A 19,991-nucleotide genomic window follows, 5' to 3' on the forward strand; every position below is an offset into this window, starting at 1 on the left:
GGAATAAGAATAGACCGTTACTCATGAATAATGTATATAGCCGGTTGCGGTTATGCAGAGCTAAGTTGCACGTTCGGCAGCTCCTGCTTGGAACTGACTTTTGGGCTCTTTTCAGGTCCCCCAACGGCACTTTTTAGACATTTCCCAGTGTGGGAAGAAGACTGCAACATTCCCCCGACAGTGTATGGCTTGGACCAGGAGCGGGGCGACTAAAAAAGTGGTGGTGAAGCCAAAGAAAGTGCGAGGGAAGAAGAGCAAGATGGCGGCGGGCGGGGACCAGGCAGCGTGGATGCAGTGGGCGCAGGAGGCTATCCAGCGCTGCTTCAGGGAGCTCAAAGCAGACCTGCTGGAGCCGATGAAGGCTTCTATTGATAAGCTGCTGGAGACCCAGACAGCCCAGGGGGTGGCGATCCGCGAGGTCCGACAAAAGATCTCAGATAACGAGGACGAGATCTTGGGCCTAGCGGTAAAGGTGGAGGCGCTCCACAAGAAATGGCAGGAATGGTTCGAGGAGATGGAGAATCGGTTGAGGTGGAAGAATCTGGGGATTCTGGGCCTTCCGGAGGGGCTGGAGGGGTCAGACATGAGTGCCTATGTGGTCACCATGTTAAACTCGCTGATGGGAGCGGGGTCCTTCCAGGGGCCCCTGGAGCTGGAAGGGGCCCATAGAGTGTTGGCGAGGAGGCCCAAGGCTAACGAGCCGCAGCAGGCGGTGCTGGTGCGGTTTCATCGGTTCGCTGATCAGGAGTGCGTGCTCAGGTGGGCCAAGAAAGAGAGCAGCAGCAGGTGGGAGATCACGGAGGTTCAAATACATCAGGACTCGAGCGCGGGGGCGGCGAAGTAGAGGGCCCGGTACAATCGGGCGAAGACGGTGCTGCACAGGAAGAGGGTGAAGTTTGCATGCTGCAGCCGGCGCGTCTGTGGGTCACCTACAAGGACCAGCACCATTATTTTGTGTCCCCGGAGGAGGCGTGGGCCTTTGATCAGGCCGAGAAGCTGGACACAAACTGAGGGTCGGGATGGGGGGTCGGGCATGGGGATGGTCGGGGCTTGTTGTTGTTGTGTTACATTTTGAGGGGGGGTTCTTTGTTCTTGTTTCTTTTTGGTTCGGTGTGGGTGGTTAGGGTGGGTTGGGCACTGTTTTGGTTAGGTCTGTCGGGTGGGCTCTTGGAGGGGGGCAAGTAAACGGAGTAAGGGGTGGATGGCCGGTAGGGGGGGATGGGGCCCTGTGGGGGAGGGGGAGGCCCGAGTCGGGGGTGAGGGGACTCACCCTGTAAAAGGAGCTGCACCAGAGGAGGGGGGGCCGGGCAGGTGGAAAGCGCGGGCTTTTTCCTATGCTGAAGGCAGAAGGGGGCGGGGCCGGGGCAGAGAAGCGCGGGTTTTTTCCCCCGCGCTTGTGATGGAAGGGGGAGGCGGAAAGCCTGCTGGTGGGTAATGGAGGGGAGGGGAAGTCCCACAATGGGAGGAGTCGAAGGAGTGGTGGGAGTGGCCGGGGTCAGCAGGAGTCAGCTGACTTGCGGGAGTGCAATGGGGGGAGCAATGCAGCTAGGAGGGGTCCTAGCTGGGGGGGGGGAAACCAGGTTGCTGCTGGTATGGTTAAGGGGGAGCCGGAGCGAGTAGATGGGTTTGGGACCGGGGTCTGCCGCCGTGGGGAACGGGCCGGGCGTGGGGCGCGGGCGCATGGCTGGCCGAGGAGCGGTTATGGCTAGTCGGCGGGGAGGGGGGCGGGTAGCCCCCTGATCCGGCTGATAACCTGGAACGCAAGGGGACTGAATGGGCCGGTTAAGCGGGCCCTGGTGTTCGCGCACCTGAAGGGGCTGAAGGCGGATGTGGTCATGCTCCAGGAGACACACCTGAAGGTGGCAGACCAGGTAAGATTAAGGAAAGGGTGGGTTGGTCAAGTGTTTCATTCGGGGCTGAATGCCAAAAATCGGGGGGTGGCGATCTTGGTGGGAAAGAGGGTGTCGTTCGAGGCGTCGAGCATTGTGACAGACAATGGCAGCAGGTACGTAATGGTAAGTGGTAAGATGCAAGGGGAGAGCGTGGTGCTGGTCAACGTGTATGCTCCGAACTGGGACAATGCTGGTTTTATGCGGCGCATGTTGGGTTGGATCCCGGACTTGGAAGTGGGGGGCCTGATAATCGGGGGGGGGGGGGGGGGGGGGGGGGGGGGGGGAGACTTTAACACGGTGTTGGATCCTGCACTGGATCACTCCAGGTCTAGGACGAGTAGGAGGCCGGCGGCGGCTAAAGTGCTGAGGGGGTTTATGGACCAGATGGGAGGGGTGGACCCTTGGAGATTTACAAGGCCGGGGGCTAGGGAATTTTCATTCTTCTCTCGCATGTTCATAAGGCCTATTCCCGGATCGACTTTTTTGTTATGAGCAGGGCGCTGATTGCAGAGTAGAGGATACCGAGTACTCGGCGGTAGCCATTTCGGATCACACCCCGCATTGGGTAGACTTAGAGCTGGGGGAGGAGAGGGACCAGCGCCCGTTGTGGCGCGTGGAGGTGGGGCTGTTGGCGGACGAGGAGGTGAGCGAGCGGGTCTGAGGAAGCATAGATACCTGGATGCCAACGATAACGGGGAGGTCTGAGTGTGGATGGTCTGGGAGGCACTGAAGGCGGTGGTTCGGGGAGACCTGATCTCCATTAGGGTCCACAAGGAGAGGAGAGAGCAGAGGGAGAGGCTGGTGGGGGAGATGGTGAGGGCAGACAGGAGGTATGCGAATGTGCTGGAGGAGGGACTGTTGAGGGAGAGGCGTAACCTCCAGGCCGAATTCGACCTGTTGACCACCAGGAAGGCGGAGGCGCAGTGGAGGAAGGCCCAGGGGGCGGTTTATGAATATGGGGAAAAGGCAAGCCGGATGCTGGCGCACCGGCGTCGGAAGCGGGACGCAGCTAGGGAGATCGGGGGAGTTAAGGATAGGGCAGGGAGTATGGTGCGGAGTGGGGTTGGCATCAATGGGGTCTTCAGGGACTTTTATGAGGAACTGTATCGGTCCCAGCCCCCACTGGAGGAGGGAAGGATGGGCTGCTTTCTGGACCAACTGAGATTCCCGAAGGTGGAGGAGAGACTGGTGGCTGGATTAGGGGCCCCGATTGGGCTAGAGGAGCTGGCCAAAGGGATAGGGAGCATGCAGGCGGGGAAGGCACCGGGGCCGGACGGCTTCCCGGTCGAATTTTACAAAAAATATATGTGGACCTGTTGGGCCCGTTGCTGGTTAGGACCTTCAATGCGGCAAGGGAGGGGGGGGGGGGGCTTTGCCCCCGACAATGTCCCGGACACTGATCTCCTTGATCCTGAAGAGGGACAAGGATCCCCTGCAGTGTGGCTCTTACAGGCCGATTTTGTTGTTAAATGTAGATGCCAAGGTGCTGGCGAAGGTCTTAGCCACGAGAATTGAGGATTGGGTGCCGCAGGTCATCCACGAAGACCAGACAGGGTTCGTGAAGGGGCGGCAGTTGAACGCGAATGTGCGGAGGCTCCTGAACGTTATGATGCTGGCGAAGGAGGGGGAGGTGGAGATAGTGGTGGCGATGGACGCTGAGAAGGCATTCGATAGGGTAGAGTGGGGGCACTTGTGGGAGGTGCTGAAGAGGTTCGGGTTTGGGGAGGGGTTCGTCAGGTGGGTTAGGCTGTTGTACGAGGTCCTGATGGCGAGTGTGGCCACGAACAAGAGGAGGTCTGAGTACTTTTGGTTGCATCGAGGGACGAGGCAGGGGTGTCCCCTGTCCCCCCTGCTCTTCGCACTGGCGATTGAACCCCTAGCTATGGCACTGAGGGAGTCGAGGAACTGGAGGGGGTTGGTGCGGGGTGGGGAGGAGCATAGGGTGTCGCTCTATGCACATTGCTGCTATATGTGGCGGACCCGGTAGGGGGAATGACGGAGGTAATGAGGATCCTCAGGGAGTTCTGGGATTTCTCAGGGTACAAGCTCAACATGGGGAAGAGCGAGTTGTTCGTGGTTCACCCAGGGGACCAGGAGAGGGAGATTGGCGAGCTCCCACTAAAAAGGGCGGAGGGGAGCTTCAGGTATTTGGGGGTCCAGGTGGCCAGGAGCTGGGGGGCTCTGCAGATTTAATTTCACGAGGCTGGTGGAACAAATGGAGGAGGAGTTCAAGAGATGGGACGCGTTGCCGCTGTCCTTGGCGGGTAGGGTGCAGTCAGTCAAGGTGACGGTGCTCCCAAGGTTTTTGTTCCTGTTCCAGTGTCTCCCCATTCTTATCCCAAAGGCCTTCTTTAGGTGGGTCAACAGGAGCATAACGGAGTTTGTGTGGGTGCGAGGGACTCAGAGGGTGAGAAGGGTGTTCCTGGAGCGGAGTAGGGATGGGGGGAGCTGGCGCTGCCCAACCTCTGTGGGTACTACTGGGCCACCAATGCAGCAATGGTGCGCAAGTGGGTGATGGAGGGGGAGGGGGCGGCATGGAAGAGGCTGGAGTCGGAGTCTTGTGAGGGTACGAGTCTGGAGGCGCTGGCAACGGCGCCACTGCCGCTCCCTCCAATGAGGTATATCATGAGCCCGGTGGTGGCGGCTACCGTCAAAATTTGCGGGCAATGGAGGCGGCACCGGGGGGAAGTGGGGGCCTCGGTGTGGACCCCGATACGGGGGAACCACCGGTTTCTCCTAGGGAGAATAGATGGAGGGTTTTCAGTGTGGCACAGGGCAGGGATAAGAAGGTTGTGGATGGTCGCGAGCCTGGGTGAGCTGGAGGAAAAGTACGGGCTTTCCCCGGAAACACCTTTAGGTATCTACAGGTAAGGGTGTTTGCCAGGCGGCAAGTGGTAGAATTCCCACTGCTACCGCCACGCACGGTACAGGACAGGGTGCTCTCGGGTGGTGGGGTGGAGAGGGGAAGATCTCGGCAACATCCAGGTGATGCAGGAGGAGGAGGAGGCCTCGGTGGAGGAGCTGAAAGGTAAGTGGGAGGAGGAGTTGGGGGAGGAGATCGAGGAAGGGACGTGGGCAGATGCCCTTGGGTGGGTGAACTCTTCCTCTTCGTGCACAAGGCTCAGCCTCATGCAGTTTAAGGTGCTGCATAGGGCACACATGACCGGGACAAGGATGAGCCGTTTTTTGGGGGGTGAGGACAGGTGTGTTAGGCGTTCAAGGAACCCAGCAAACCACACCCATATGTTCTGGGCATGCCCAGCGCTGGAGGAATTTAGGAAGGGAGTAGCGATGACAGTGTCAAGGGTGGTAGGATCCAGGGTCAAACCGGGCTGGGGGCTCGTAATATTTGGGGTTGCAGGGGAGCCGGGAGTGCAGGAGGCGAAAGAGGCCGATATTCTGGCCAATACGTCCCTGGTAGCCCGGCGAAGGATTCTTCTTCAGTGAAAGGATGCAAGGCCCCCAAGCGTGGAATCCTGGATCAACGATATGGCGGGGTTTATTAAATTGGAGAGAGTGAAATTTGCCTTAAGGGGATCGGTGCAAGGGTTTTTCAGGCGGTGGCAACCGTTTTTAGACTTCCTGGCAGAACGGTAGACATTGGTCAGCAGCAGCAACCCGGGTGGGGGGGGGGGGTTCCATTGTATTTTTGTTTGTCTATACTGGGGGATCTGAGGGAGTGGATATATTTGCTATGTGTTTCGGCGGGTGTTAATTTATTATTTATGTCTGGGGGGAGGGGGGCCCGGGGTTGTTTTGTTTGTATTTAATTCTATTGGGTTCCTTTTACATTTTGTTGTTGATATTTTGTGAAACTTTAATAAAAAAAATTTTTTTTTTTTTTAAATGAATAATGTATACATATTAGAAAAGAGGATATAGGAGGCATTGGAGAAGGTGGAAAAGAGACTTAGACAGACGATTTCAGAACTGCAATCCACATGGTAAGGGTGAACAGGAAGGCTGAGGGGTGACCTAACAGAGGATTTTAAAATTCTGACAGGTTTAAATAAATTTGGTAAAATAGACAGAGGCAGAATTTACCCCAAGGGGGTTGAAAACAGGAGTTGGGACTGTTTCAGATCCAAAACCTGCCTCTGGTGGGAGAATAATTAAAATCAAGATGGCTGCCTAGGAAAGGAGTTGATCACATCACTAACCTGGGGAGAGAAATCAGATTCTGGAACAAGACTAGGGAGTGTGGGAAAACACTGCTGCATTTCAACTAAGTGTCTGAGAAATGCAGCAATATAACTATCATAGAATGTACCTGGAAATTACACATTTCAGGACTCTATGGCAAAACATTGCACTGAAAATCTAAGCCCACACTTCCGGTGGTGGCTATGGATGAGTGATTGCATACAAGACAGCTCCGGTTCAAAGGCGTCGGTTTGGATTGGATTGGATTTGTTTATTGTCACGTGTACCGAGGTACAGTGAAAGTATTTTTCTGCGAGCAGCTCATTAAATACATGGGAAGAAAAGGGAATAAAAGAAAATACATAATAGGGCAACACAACATATACAATGTAACTACATAAGCACTGGCATCGGATGAAGCATATAGGGGTGTAGTGTTAATGAGGTCAGTCCATAAGAGGGTCATTTAGGAGTCTGGTGACAGTGGGGAAGAAGCTGTTTTTGAGTCTGTTCGTGAGTGTTCTCAGACTTCTGTATCTCCTGCCCGATGGAAGAAGTTGGAAGAGTGAGTTAGCCGGGTGGGAGGGATCGTGTGATGGACTGGGCGGTGTTCACGACTCTCCGAAGTTTCTTGCGGTCCTGGGCCGAGCAGTTGCCATACCAGGCTGTGATGCAGCCCGATAGGATGCTTTCTATGGTGCATCTGTAAAAGTTGGTAAGGGTTAATGTGGACATGCCGAATTTCCTTAGTTTCCTGAGGAAGTATTGGCACTGTTGTGCTTTCTTGGTGGTAGCGTCAACATGGGTGGACCAGGACAGATTTTTGGAGATGTGCATCCCTAGGAATTTGAAACTGCTGACCATCTCCACCTCGGTCCCGTTGATGCGGACAGGGGTGTGTACAGTACTTTGCTTCCTGAAGTCAATGACCAGCTCTTTAGTTTATACCCACTAGCGGGTTAGCTCCGGCAGGAAAGTGGTGCACAAGGTGTAGAGGGAAAGGTTCTCCTCAAGATTGGCATGTCTACTAGCTACAAGACCCTGCTAAAAACAGTTAAAGACCTGGCTAAGGAATTGGAGGGGACCTGTGGCACAGCAGCAATTGCAAAAATGGTGGAGGGGGAAGGGGCATCATTAGTAGGAAAGGCCCAGATGGAACAGTTGATAGCCAAAGATGAATTTCACCAGCAAAGGATGGAGATGCAGTGTGACTGGTCAAGTCATTGAGGGTGAAGGTGAAGGAGCAGGAAAGCAGGTCCAGGCAGCAGAACCTGGGGTTTGTGCAGCTACCAGAGGGTGTGGAAGGAATGAGCGCCACAAAATATGTGTCAAGGATGCTGGCCGGCATCAGCTCACCTCAATGGGAGAGGAACAGCAGAGGGTTGTTGAGGCCAATAAGGGGCTGCGAGCAAAGCTGGAGGATATTGAGAACCGCTCGAGACGATACAATTTAAGGATTGTGGGCCTGCCCAAGGGGGCGGAGGGCCCGAGGCCGACAAGAGTATTTTGCCAAGATGTTGACAGAACCGATAGGGGAGGGAGAAGAACCCGCTCGGTATGAACTGGACCAAGCTCATCGGTTGCTGAGGCCTAAGCCCAAGTTAAACAAACTACTAAGGGCAGCGATTATCTGTTTTCATTGATTATAACATGAAGGAGAAGGTATGGAACTGGGAAAAGGAGGAGCGGGAGGTGCAATGGGCTGGTGCCAAGGTTCGTATCTATCAGGACTTGACGGTGGAATTGGCAAAGCGGCGAGCGGCTTTCGGACGAGTGAAGTCGGCCTTGTACGACAGTGCAGTGCGGTTTGGAGTGGTGTATCCAGCAAAGCTAAGGGTGACCCACAACCCCAGAGACTTTTATTTTGAGACAATGGAGGCATTTATGAAGGCAGAAGGCTTGGGATGGAAGTAGAGTGGGAGAATGTATATATGAATGTATATATGCAACTTTGAATGGAATAATGTTCTTCATGCTGTTATAGAGGTTACAGTTTTTTGAAGCGTCATGAGAATGTCGCTTTAAGAAATGTTTGGCTGCTCATGTTACTGCAGTGATGTCAGAGTGTGGGTGGAGTTGAGCTCTGGTTCGGCTTTTTAGTTTCACTTTGAGAAAAGCTTGGGTATGCCTGTCTTTTTGGTTTCGTTTTTCAGTGTGTTGCAGCTGAAGTCAGCCAAAGCAGCTATATTGTTGAGCTCTCTGCTATGAAGGACTATCTCTTGATCATTTGGTGAATTCAGAAATTTAAATGTTTTCAGTATTGAACGTAAATCCTGATGTGCTTCTGTTTAAAGATTGTTAAGTCTTTTGGATGTTAAAAGGACAGCTTAAAGGATTACTTAGTGTTGTATTCTTTGGGGATTATCTTTGAATTAATGGTTGCTAAGATATTTAGTTTGTTTTAAAAAGGTTAACTTGAGTTCATAGAATAAACATTGTTTTGCTTTAAAAAAGAACCTCTTCATTTCTGCGGTACCACACCTGTAGAGTGGGCCGTGTGCTCCCCATACCACAATCTATTAAAAGTTGTGGGTCAGGTGAACTCCATGATACACTTTGGGGTTCTCTAAACCCTGACCCATAACAGGAGCAACCTTTTTTTTTTTAAATGAAAAGTATAGATGTGATTGTTTTCTTCCCTGGGACTGGGCGGGGAGTAAAGGCCTGTGCAGGGGCACCCACACTAGCTAATTTTATTTGGCTAGTGAAAGGAGGTGTTGTGGGTGGAGGGGCTGTGGACATTGTAGCCTGGTGAACAGGTTTCAATGCGCCTAGGGGGTGAGAAAAGTGAGGGGAGGGGATGGTGTTTAATGTCAACAATGGATAAGGATGTGTCAGACTCAGTGGGTAGGGCCGAAATGATGATGGTGGTGGATGGGGGAGAGGAAAGAGACCCCGTTAGGGTAGTTACGTGGAACGTGAGGGGGTTGAGAGGCCCAGTGATGAGGCTGAGGGTGCTTGTGCATTTGAAAAGTTTGAAAGCAGATGTGGCTATGCTGCAGGAGACTCACTCGAGGGTGAAGGATCAGGGGAGGCTGGGAAAGGGCTGATAGATAGTAGGGCACTGGGGGTTGCGGTTCTAGTGAATAAAAGAATGAGGTTCCAAATGGAGAACATTGTGGCAGATCAGGGAGGTAGGTACATAATAGTGACATGGGGCATTGGAAGGGAGGTTGGTGGCGTTGGTAAGCGTGTATGATTCCAACTGGGATGATGCAGGGTTTGTAAAGGTGTGTGGGGCCATCCCCGACTTGGATTCACATGAAATGATAGTGGGTGGAGACTAGAATATTGTGTAGGAGCCAAAATTGGACAGGTCACAACCACGATCGCTTACCCAGTCAGGGGGAGCGAAGGCAATGGCTGGGTTAATGGTGGAAATGGGAGGAGTGGACCCTTGGAGGTTCATGCACACGAGGGGGAGTGGGAATATTCTTTCTTCTCTTAAGTTCATAAGGCCTATTCGCAGATAGATTTCTTTTGTGGTGGGGAAGTCACTGTTGGCCGGGGTGAAGGGGTCGGAATATTCAGCAATTGTGATATCAGACCATGGGTTGATATGATGTTGGAGAAGGGAATAGTGCAGAAGCATGGGTGAAGATTGGATGTGGGGCTGTTGGGGGACCGAAGGATTTGTGATAAGATTGGCAAAGTGATTGAGGAATATGTGCGGTTTAATCGTACGGGTGAGGTCTCACAGGTGGTGGTATGGGAAGCTTTGAAGATGAAGCAGAGGATGTGGATCCAACACTGTTCGAAAAGAGAAAGGAGTTGCAGGCGAGTTTTGACCGGCTGTCCACAAGGAAGGAATTGAGGATAGCGAGGGGAGCGGTCTACCAGTATGGAGTGAAGGCGGGACTCATTCTGGCAGGTCAACTTCAGAGGGAGGCAGCGGCGAGGGAAATTGTTCAGGTGTGGAATAGAGCAGGAAGTTGATGGTGGCTCCAGATCAGATAAATAGGGTGTTTGAGGAGTTTTACAAGAGATTGTATAGGTCAGAGCCACCTGGGAAGGATCGGGAGATGCAGGAATTCCTGGATGGTTTGGAATACCCGAGGTTGGGGTGGGGGACAGGGCCATATAGGATGGGGCGATAGCGGACCAGGAGATAAAAGATGCGATTGGGAGGATGCAGTCAGGGAAGGTAGCAGGGCCAGATGAGTTTCCGGTGGACTATTACAAGAAATTTAAAGATAAGTTGGCGCCGCTGATGGTGGGGACGTTTTGAGGTGATAGGGAAAGGGGAAGTTGCCACAGACTTTGGGGCAGGCATCGATCTCCCTGTTGCTCAAGAAGGATAAGGATCCGGCAGAACGTGGGTCGTATAGGCCCCTATCACTTTTGAATGTGGACGCAAAGGTGTTGGAGAAGATATTTGGCGGGTAGGTTGGCGGAGTGCATCACAAAGGTGATAAGCGAAGATCAGACGGGATTCGTGACAGGGAGGCAGCTCTTTCAAACATTACTGAATGTGGTTATGGCGCCGGCAGAGGGGAGGGAGACAGAGGCGGTTGTGGCATTGGAGAAGGCGTTAAACCGAGTAGAGTGAGGGTATTTGATGGCAGTTCTGGAGCGGTCTGTGATTGGGCCACGATTTGTAGATTGTGTAAGGCTGTTGTGCAGGGAGCCGAGGGCGAGTGTCTGCACGACATTCAGGATATTTTGCTCTGCACCGTGGGGAACCCATCACCCCCAACTTAGAGCAAATTTCACTTTCTCCAGGGCCAAACACTCACCAGGTCCCCCCGCAATGCCGAGGCACATGTGGAGCAGCTGACCTCCAACCCAGCAGACCTGTCTGCGAGCTATCATTGAGGCAAAGGGCAAGACATCTGCCCCCGCACCCATCTGCAACTCCGGCCGGTCCAACACCCCGCATATGGCTTCCAGGACACCCGGCTCCACATCAACATGTCGAACCCCCAAAATGGTACTGAAAATGGCCCTCCAAAACATTCCCAACTTCAGGCAGGCCCAAAACAGGAACATGGTTCACAGGGCTCCTCCCACATCGCTTACAGATGACAATAATAATCTTTATTATTTATTAGCACTACAATGAAGTTACCGTGAAAAGCCCCCAGTCACCACATTCCGGTGCCTGTTCAGGTACAGAGGGAGAATTCAGAATGTCCAAACAGCACGTCTTTCGGGACTTGTGGGGGGAAACCGGAGCACCTGGAGGAAACCCACGCAGACACGGGGAGAACATGCAGGCTCAGCAGACAGTGACACAAGCCTGGAATCGAACCTGGGACCCTGGCGCTGTGAAGCAACAGTGCTAACCACTGTGCTACCATGCTGCCCTCCTCTCCTTTGAATATCAGACTCATCCTAGACTTTGCAGATGAGCCCTAACCCACTCATTTTCTGTTGCCATTCTGATCAGGGATCTCTTTCTCCGCTCCGCCCCCCCCCCCCCCCCCCCCCCCCACCCCCAGCCCTCATATCCACCATCACCGTTAACCCAGGCCACACCCATCTGGGCGGACCCACCCCATCCTTTTGTTTCTGGTCCACCCACCCCCAGAATCTCCCCCATCCACTTCTTCTTGCAAACACCTACATAAGAATTAGGAACAGGAGTAGGCCATCTGGCCCCTCGAGCCTGCTCCGCCATTTAATGAGATCATGGCTGATCTTTGTGGACTCAGCTCCACTCTCCGGCCCGTACACCATATCCCCGAATCCCTTTATTCTTTAGAAAGGCATCTATCTTTTTCTTAAAAACGTTTAAAGAAGGAGCCTCAACTGCTTCACTGGGCAAGGAATTCCAGAGATTCACAACCCTTTGAGTGAAGACGTTCCTCCTACACTCCGTCCTAAATCTACCTCCCCTTATTTTGAGGCTATGCCCCCTAGTTCTGCTTTCCCCGACCAGTGGAAACAACCTGCCCGCATCTATCCTATCTATTCCCTTCATAATTTTATATGTCTCAATATGATCCCCCCGCATCCTTCTAAACTCCAATGAGTACAGTCCCAGTCTACTCAACCTCTCGTCATAATCTAATCCCCTCAACTCTGGGATCAACCTAGTGAATCTCCGCTGCACTCCCTCCAGTGCCAATATGTCCTTTCTCAGGTAAGGAGACCAAAACTGGACACAATACTCCAGATGCGGCCTCACCAACACCCTATACAATTGCAGCATAACCTCACTAGTCTTGAACTCCATCCCTCTAGCAATGAAGGACAAAACTCGATTAGCCTTCTTAATCACCTGTTGCACCTGCACACCAACTTTTTGCGACTCGTACATCAGCACACCCAGGTCCCTCTGCACAGCAGCATGTTTTAACATCTTACCGTTTAAATAATAATCCATTCTGCTGTTATTCCTCCCAAAATGGATAGCCTCACACTTGGCAACATTGAATTCCATCTGCCAGACCCTAGCCCATTCACCTAACCTATCCAAATCCTTCTGCAGACTTCCGGTATCCTCTGCACTTTTTGCTTTACCACTCATCTTAGTGTCGTCTGCAAACTTTGACACATTGCACTTAGTCCCCAACTCCAAATCGTCTATGTAAATTGTGAACAACTGCGGGCCCAACACTGATCCTTGAGGGACCCCACTAGTTACAGGTTGCCAACCAGAGAAACACCCATTTATCCCCACTCTCTGCTTTCTGTTAGTTAACCAATCCTCTACCCATGCTACCACTTTACCCTCAATACCATGCATCTTTAGTTTATGCAGCAACCTTTTGTGTGGCACCTTGTCAAAAGCTTTCTGGAAATCCAGATATACCACATCCATTGGCTCCCCGTCATCTACTGCACTGGTAAAAGTCCTCAAAAAATTCTACCAAATTAGTCAGACACGACCTACTTTTTGTGAACCTTAGCTGCGTCTGCCCAATGGGACAATTTCCCTCCAGGTGCCCCGCTATTTCCTCCTTAATGATAGATTCCAGCATTTTCCCTACAACCGAAGTTAAGCTTACCGGCCTATAATTACCCGCTTTCTGCCGACCTCCTTTTTTAAACAGTGGTGTCACGTTTGCTACTTTCCAATCCTCTGGGACCACCCCAGAGTCTAGTGAATTTTGATAAATTATCACTAGTGCGTTTACAATTTCCCTAGCCATCTCTTTTAACACTCTGGGATGCATCCCATCAGGGCCAGGAGACTTGTCTATCTTTAGCCCCATTAGCTTGCCCAATACTGCCTCCTTAGTGATTACAATCATCTCAAGGTCCTCATCTATCATATCCTTATTTCCATCAGTCACTGGCATGTTATTTGTGTCCTCCACTGTGAAGACTGACCCAAAAAACCTGTTCAGCTCCTCAGCCATTTCCCCGTCTCCTATTATTAAATCTCCCTTCTCATCTTCCAAAGGACCAATATTTACCTTAGCCACTCTTTTTTGTCTTATATATTTGTAGAAGCTTTTACTATCTACCTCACCCAGTATAGATTCTCTCCCCCCATTCTCACCTCCCAGGTCCATCAAAACCTGTTCGACCAGGCTCCAACGACAGTGGCCCCTCCCCCCCACCACACTCCTGTTCACTAACCAAGCTTTGTTTGCTAGCACGGTGGCACCTGCCAGAGCCCCCCTCCTCCCACCCCACCCTCAGTAACCCAGCCCCTCATGCCCAGAACCCCACCTCCCACAAACCAACAAAAGAACCACACTCATAAGAACACATGTAAATAAACCCCCTCCCATTAAGAGACAGAAACAAAACCCCAATTCAAAGAAAAAACTCAATAAGAAAACCATTCCAAGTCTCCACTCTCATCTCCGTCCCAGTTCTTCCGCTTTAATGAATGCCTTCACCGTCTCAAAATAAAAGTCCTTCAAATTGTAAGCCACTCACAGCTTTGCTGGGTAGACCACTCCAAACCGTACAGTGCCACCTTCACCCGTCCAAAGACCACCCACTTTCACGCCAACAAATCTTGGTATGTGCGTATGCCAACGCCTTCCCACTTCACATCTCATCTCTGCTTTACTCAACTCAAAACCTTCTTCACGTGGTAGCTGTGGAAGCAGACTATGACTGCCGTTGGTGGCTCACTCACTTTAGGCTTCAGCCGGAGCGATCGATGCGCCCTGTCCAACTCAGAGGGAGGGCTCTTCCCCCTCCCCCCATCAATTCGACAAACATCTTTGCAAAGTACTCGGTCAGCCTCTGGCCCACCACCCCCTTGGACAGACCCACGATCCTCAGATTTTGCCTCCTCGACATGTTCTCCTGTGCTCCACTCTGCCACCCTCCACTGCTCCTCAACCATCGAGGTGAACTGTCGCTGTGTTGCAACAATGTCTCCTCCACCCTTTCATCTTCTCTCTTTGCTCACGCACCTCAACCGACGTCTTTGTCAATGCCACCTTATCGGGGTCATCGCCTCCTCCATCCACTCTAAGCGAAAACGCCATCTCCCTCCAAAGTAGCTCCAAATGTTTTTCAAACAGCCTTTAAATTCCACCGACACCACCTCGGTCAACGTTTCAACCGTAATGAGATGGCCCCACCCGATGACCCAGCCCCCGCCAATCTTTCCTCCTACTGGACTCACAGCAACACTTGCCAGCAGACTTTCGTTCGTCCCCTTCTTTCCAAGACCTTTCTTCTGGGACTTCAACATTCATAGAACATGCAGAAGGCGGCCATTCGGCCCATCGGGTCTGCACCGACCCACTTAAGCCCTCACTTCCACCCTATCCCCATAACCCAATAACCCCTCCTAACCTTTTTGGTCACTAAGGGCAATTTAGCATGGCCAATCCACCTAACCTGCACATCTTTGGACTGTGGGAGGAAACCAGAGCACCCGGAGAAAACCCACGCAGACACGGGGAGAACGTGCAGACTCCGCACAGACAGTGACCCAGCGGGGAATCGAACCTGGGACCCTGGCGCTGTGAAGCCACAGTGCTATCCACCTGTGCTACCATGCTGCCCACCTCCTTACGACTTTCCACACCAGCTCTTCCAGAAACTATCCCCGAGACCAGGCATAAAAGTCCAAAAATCAAAGTCTCTCGCAGGAGACACCTGATATGCGATCTCCACCTACAAGTCACCACCAGAAGTCAGCCATGTGGTAATCTTAATAGATATTGCAGTCCAACAAACAGAAATTAGTGAAAATGTTGGACATGGGTGAGACTTGATGAGAGTTAGAGCAGGTGCTAAGTTTTGGATGAGCTCTGCCAGGAGTGCATTGGAATAACCAAGTTATGAAGGACGATTTCAGCAGAAGATAGAAGAGAAGGGCGGATCAGAGATGTTTGGGAGGTGGAAAAAAAGTAGTGTTCATGATAGCATAGATTAGAACTTCTGGTGGCAGCCATGGTGTGAGTGGTCACACACAGGGCAGCTCCTGCTTGAAGGTGTAGAAAAGAGCTCTTTTAACCAAAAACGGATGTAACGTCGACAGAAAAGTGTAGCTGAAGGTTGGAGAAGTCCCCCCCCCTCCCCATGACTGCTCGCTACCAAACCCAGCAGAAGGTGAAGGATCTGGCCAAGGAGTTGGAAGAGACCTGTGCAGCAGCTGGTGGAAAGATGTCAGTGCAAGTTGGAAGGCCCTAAATGGAACAGTTAATGGTCTTCCATCAGGGAAGAGTTCCGTCAGCAGAGGAAGGAGGATAGTGTTAAGGTCCAGGGTTTAGAGAACCCCAAAGTGTATCATGGAGTTCACCTGACCCACAACTTTAAATAGATTTTAGTTATGGGGAACACAAGGGTCCACTTTACAGGTGTGATGCAACAGACAACAAAGAGTATTTTTAAACAAAAACCATGTTTATTCTATGAACCCAGTTAACATTTTATAGACAGAGTGAACATCTTAGCAACCATCAATTCAAATACGCCCCAACAAAGAATACAGTACTCAAGATATCCATAAGACAAAAACCCATTTTACAGAAGGAGAGCAGTTCCAACTTTGAAATCACCAAATGAACATTCTTTGGCTCGCAGCGATTCATACACATCTTGCTGTGATTGCAGCTTCTCCAAATCTAAAACAAAACTAAACAGAGCCACAAAGCAGCTTTTCAGCTCAAAATGAAAGTGAAAGACAGCCCAGCTCCACCCACACTCTGGCATCACTGCTGCCATTTGAGAAATACACATTTCTTACATGACAATAGATCGAAGGGGCTGTCGCACCCCTGAAGGGCTCAATGGAAAAGGTTGAAAAATGTCTGGTTGCACAGGGATCACAGATCCAAGAGATTGCGAGGGTGATGTCAGACATAAAGATAGTGGTGGAGCTGGAGGCGGAGGTGGGGCTCTTAAGAGACCTTGGCAAGACGCTGAGAACAAAGGTGGAGGAGCAGGAAAACAGGTCGAGAAAGCATAATTTGCAAACCCTGCCTGAAGAAGTAGAAGTATGAGTGCCAGGAGGTATTCTCGAGGATGCTGGCTGGGCAGGTGGAGGAGGGGGTGCTGGTGGAGGAGGGTGTGCTGGATAAGGCCCCGAAGATGGACAGAGAGCACAGGTCTCTGAGGCAGAAGCCAAGAGCTGGGGAGCCGCCGCGGGCGGTGATCATGACACTCCACAAGTTCGTGGAGAAACAGAAGATCCTGCAGTGGGCCAGGAGAAGTGGAACTGCGAATGGCAGAGGAACAAGGCCCAAATACATCAGGACTTTGGAACTGAATTGGCAAAATGGTGTGTGGGGTTCAACAGGGCCAAGGCGGTGCTATATCGACAGCAGATCAGGTTTGGGGTTCTCTAACCGGAAAAACTATGGGTGACTTATGAGGGGCAGGAATACTACTTTGAGACCCCAGAAACAGTAAATGTCTTTATCAAGGAGCAAAAACTGGGGGAGAACTGAACATTTTTGGGAGCTGGCATGCTGGCACTCTAGAACAAAGGAAGATGCAGGTAGAGTGGGGGTTAGAGGGAGGAGGGGCTTTTTTTCTTTTCCTCCTAAGTGGAGGGCATTTTGTTGGGTCGATAATGGGTAGTGGGGATGAAACATTTGTCAGGATTCGCGTTGTCGTCGTCCCCGTCCCCCCCCCTCCCCTCCTGCTGCTACTTGTGGCTGTGTTTTTCTTGTTTGTTTGCTTTTGGGGGAGGTGACCTGTAGTTTGAGATGTGTCTTTGTTTGTTTGGGTGGGGGAGGGGGAGTTCGGCAGGGAGCCTTCTTCATAGAACAAAGAGGGGAGGGTGGGGGGAGGGGCCAGTAAGAGGAGCCTTTGGGCAGGTGTTGCCATGCTGGCAGGCTGGCAGGTAATGCTGGTGAAAGCAAGTGAGGTGACAGAGAAGGCCACGAGAGATGACAGAGGGGGATGGCAGGAAAGGAGTGGGACGTGACGTGGCAGGGTTGGAGAAGATGCATGGTCAGGGGCGGAGAAGGGGGCCAACTTGGATGGGCCAGGTACAGGGTGAAATGAAAGGGGTTAGAGCTGAAAGGGGAGGATGGCAGACAGTAGAGGGGAATGGAGGCGTAAGCCCCAAGTTAGGCTTATAACATGCAACGCGTGAGGGCTCAATGGACCGGTGAAAAGATCTTAGGTCTTTGCGCATCTCAGGAGTTTAAAGGCGGAGGGGTCTTTCTGCAGGAGACACACCTCCACATGAAGGACCAGGTTAGGCAGAGAAATGGGCGAGTGGGTCAGGTATTCCAATCAGGATTCGACTCAAAGTTGCAGAGGATGGCCATCCTGATGAGCAAGAAAAAGGGGTTTGTGAGCATGAAGGAAATGAGGGATCCGGGTGGGAGATATGTGATGATGAGCAGGGTATTGGACGGGTCGCCGGTGGTATTGGTGAATGTATATGCACTGAATTGGGATGATGTAAGTTTTATGAGGGGGCTGCTGGCAGCGATCCTGGATTTGGTCATGGGAGGAGATTTTAAACTGTGTCCTAGAGCCGAGAGTAGATAAGTCGATTCCCAGGTCAATGGGTAGGATACGAATGGCAACAGAGTTGGGAGGGTTCATGGAAAAGATGGGTCTGGTGGATCTATGCCGCTTTAAGAACCCAGGGGGAAGGGAGTATTCCTTTTTCTCACCTTTTTATAGGGTGTATTCAAGAATCAACTTTTTTGTGGTTAGCCGGGGGTTTGGTTGGGGTGGAGGGGGCAGAGTACGCGGAGATAATCATTTGGATCAGCCATTCCACTAGCTGGAGATTCGGCTTAGATCAGGACGGGAGCAGAGGCTGGGGTGGAGGCCCGATTCAGGGTTGTTGGCGGATAGAGGGTGCTAAAGTGCGGTCGGATTAAAGATTATGTAGAGTTGAACCAGAACAGGGAGGTGTTGTGGGCCACATTTTGGGAAGCACTAAAGGCGGTGATCTGCGGGAAGATTATCTCGTTCAAGGCAGATGAGGATAGGGAAAGGAGGGAGGAGTATGAGCGAGATAGTCAAAGTAGATAGGGGGTACTGGATGGCGACAATCACGGAAAGATTGGCGAGGAGGAAAAAGTTGCAGGGGCAATTTGATAGGTTGACGCTGGGAGGGCGGTGGGGCAGCTGCGCAAGGCAAGGGGGATGCAGTATGAATACAGGGTTACCACATCAGCTGCGGAGGGAGACTATATTCAATGGAAATATTGAGGCTACGGGCTGAAACAGTGGAGGTGGTGAACGAGCCCAGGAGGATAAATTAGACATTTAGGGAATACTATAAGGAGCTGTACAGGGCGGACCCGGGAGGGGGGTGGGGTGAAGAGGAAGACATGGGGCAGTCTTTAGATGGGCAACAGTTTGCACAGTTGGAGGAAAGAGAAGAGGCAGGCACTAGAGGAGCCTTTAGGCCTAAGGGAGGTATTGGAGAGTAATAAAGGGTACAAAGTCAGGGAAGGCCCCAGGGCCCTATGGTTACCCAGTGGAATTTTAGACGGACCTGGCACCGCATCTCTGGGGGTGTTTAATGAAGGTTGGAGAATGGGGAGCTGCTGGAGACGATGACGCAGGCAACAATCACATTGATACCAAAGAACGGGAAGGACCCGTTGGAATGTGGGTTGTTTAGGCCCATATCGCTGTTAAAAACAGATGAGAAAGTGCTGGCTAAGTTGGTGGCGGGAAGGATGGAAGGTTGTGTCTCGGGTGGTCGCGGAGGACCAGACAGGCTTCGTAAAGTCAGTCACGCAGTCAGTTATTATCTGGAATACACTGCTTGAAAGGGTGGTGGAAGCAGATTCAATAGCATTCAAAAGGGAACTGGATAAATACTTGAAGGGGAAATATTTGCAGGGCTATGGGCAAAGGTCAGGCAATAGATCTAATTGGAATGCTCTTTCAAAGAGCATGACGGGCCAGCATGGAGAGGAGATTTACTAACATGTTGCCAGGGCTTGAGAATTGCAGCTATAAGGAAAGATTGGATAGGCTAGGGTTGCTTTCCTTTGGTCAGAGGGGCAATCTAATTGTGGTGTACAAAATTAGGAGACCCCTAGACAGGAAAGAGCAGTTTCTGCTGGCATAGATAAGGTCAAGAAGGCTAAAGAGGTAAATGTGTGGCTCAAAGATTGGTGTGGGAGAAATGAGTTAGAGTTCATGGGAAATTGGCACAGTACTGGAAAAAGGAGCTGTTGTGTTGGGATGGGCTCCCACTGGAATCATGCCAGGACTAGTGCCCTGGCAAAATCAAATAACGTAGGATAGGGCTTTAAACTAAATAGTAGGGAAGGCACAGTCTGAAGGACATTTTTTAAAAATCATGTTTAAAGAGAAGGTTAATGATGAGGCCAATTGTTCACAGATAATGAAAAGAAGGGACAAAGCTTGTGAACATCATATTACACCAGGGAATTGCACAAGAGTAGGGAAAATTAATGATAGGACAAACCTAAAGGCTTTGAATCATAATGTGCGTAGCATTTTGAATAAAATTAATGAGCTAACAGTGCAAATAGAGGCAACAGGGTATGATTTGGTGGAGATTACGGAGACATGATTACAAGACCAGGTCTGGGAGCTGAATATCGAAGGGTCCCAAAAAAGGAGATGGCATAGCTTTGT

At 51.4% G+C, this 19,991-nt stretch overlaps 1 protein-coding gene across 3 annotated transcripts in view; it reads right to left on the reverse strand.

Moving 5' to 3' along the window:
* The window catches only part of trim13 (tripartite motif containing 13), a 53,122-nt gene that overhangs the window by 2,100 nt on the left and 31,031 nt on the right, over positions 1–19,991 (reverse strand). The gene's annotated exons all lie outside the window — the stretch shown is intronic.

This window comes from Scyliorhinus torazame, chromosome 8, assembly GCF_047496885.1.
Source record: "Scyliorhinus torazame isolate Kashiwa2021f chromosome 8, sScyTor2.1, whole genome shotgun sequence".
NCBI lineage: Eukaryota > Metazoa > Chordata > Chondrichthyes > Carcharhiniformes > Scyliorhinidae > Scyliorhinus > Scyliorhinus torazame.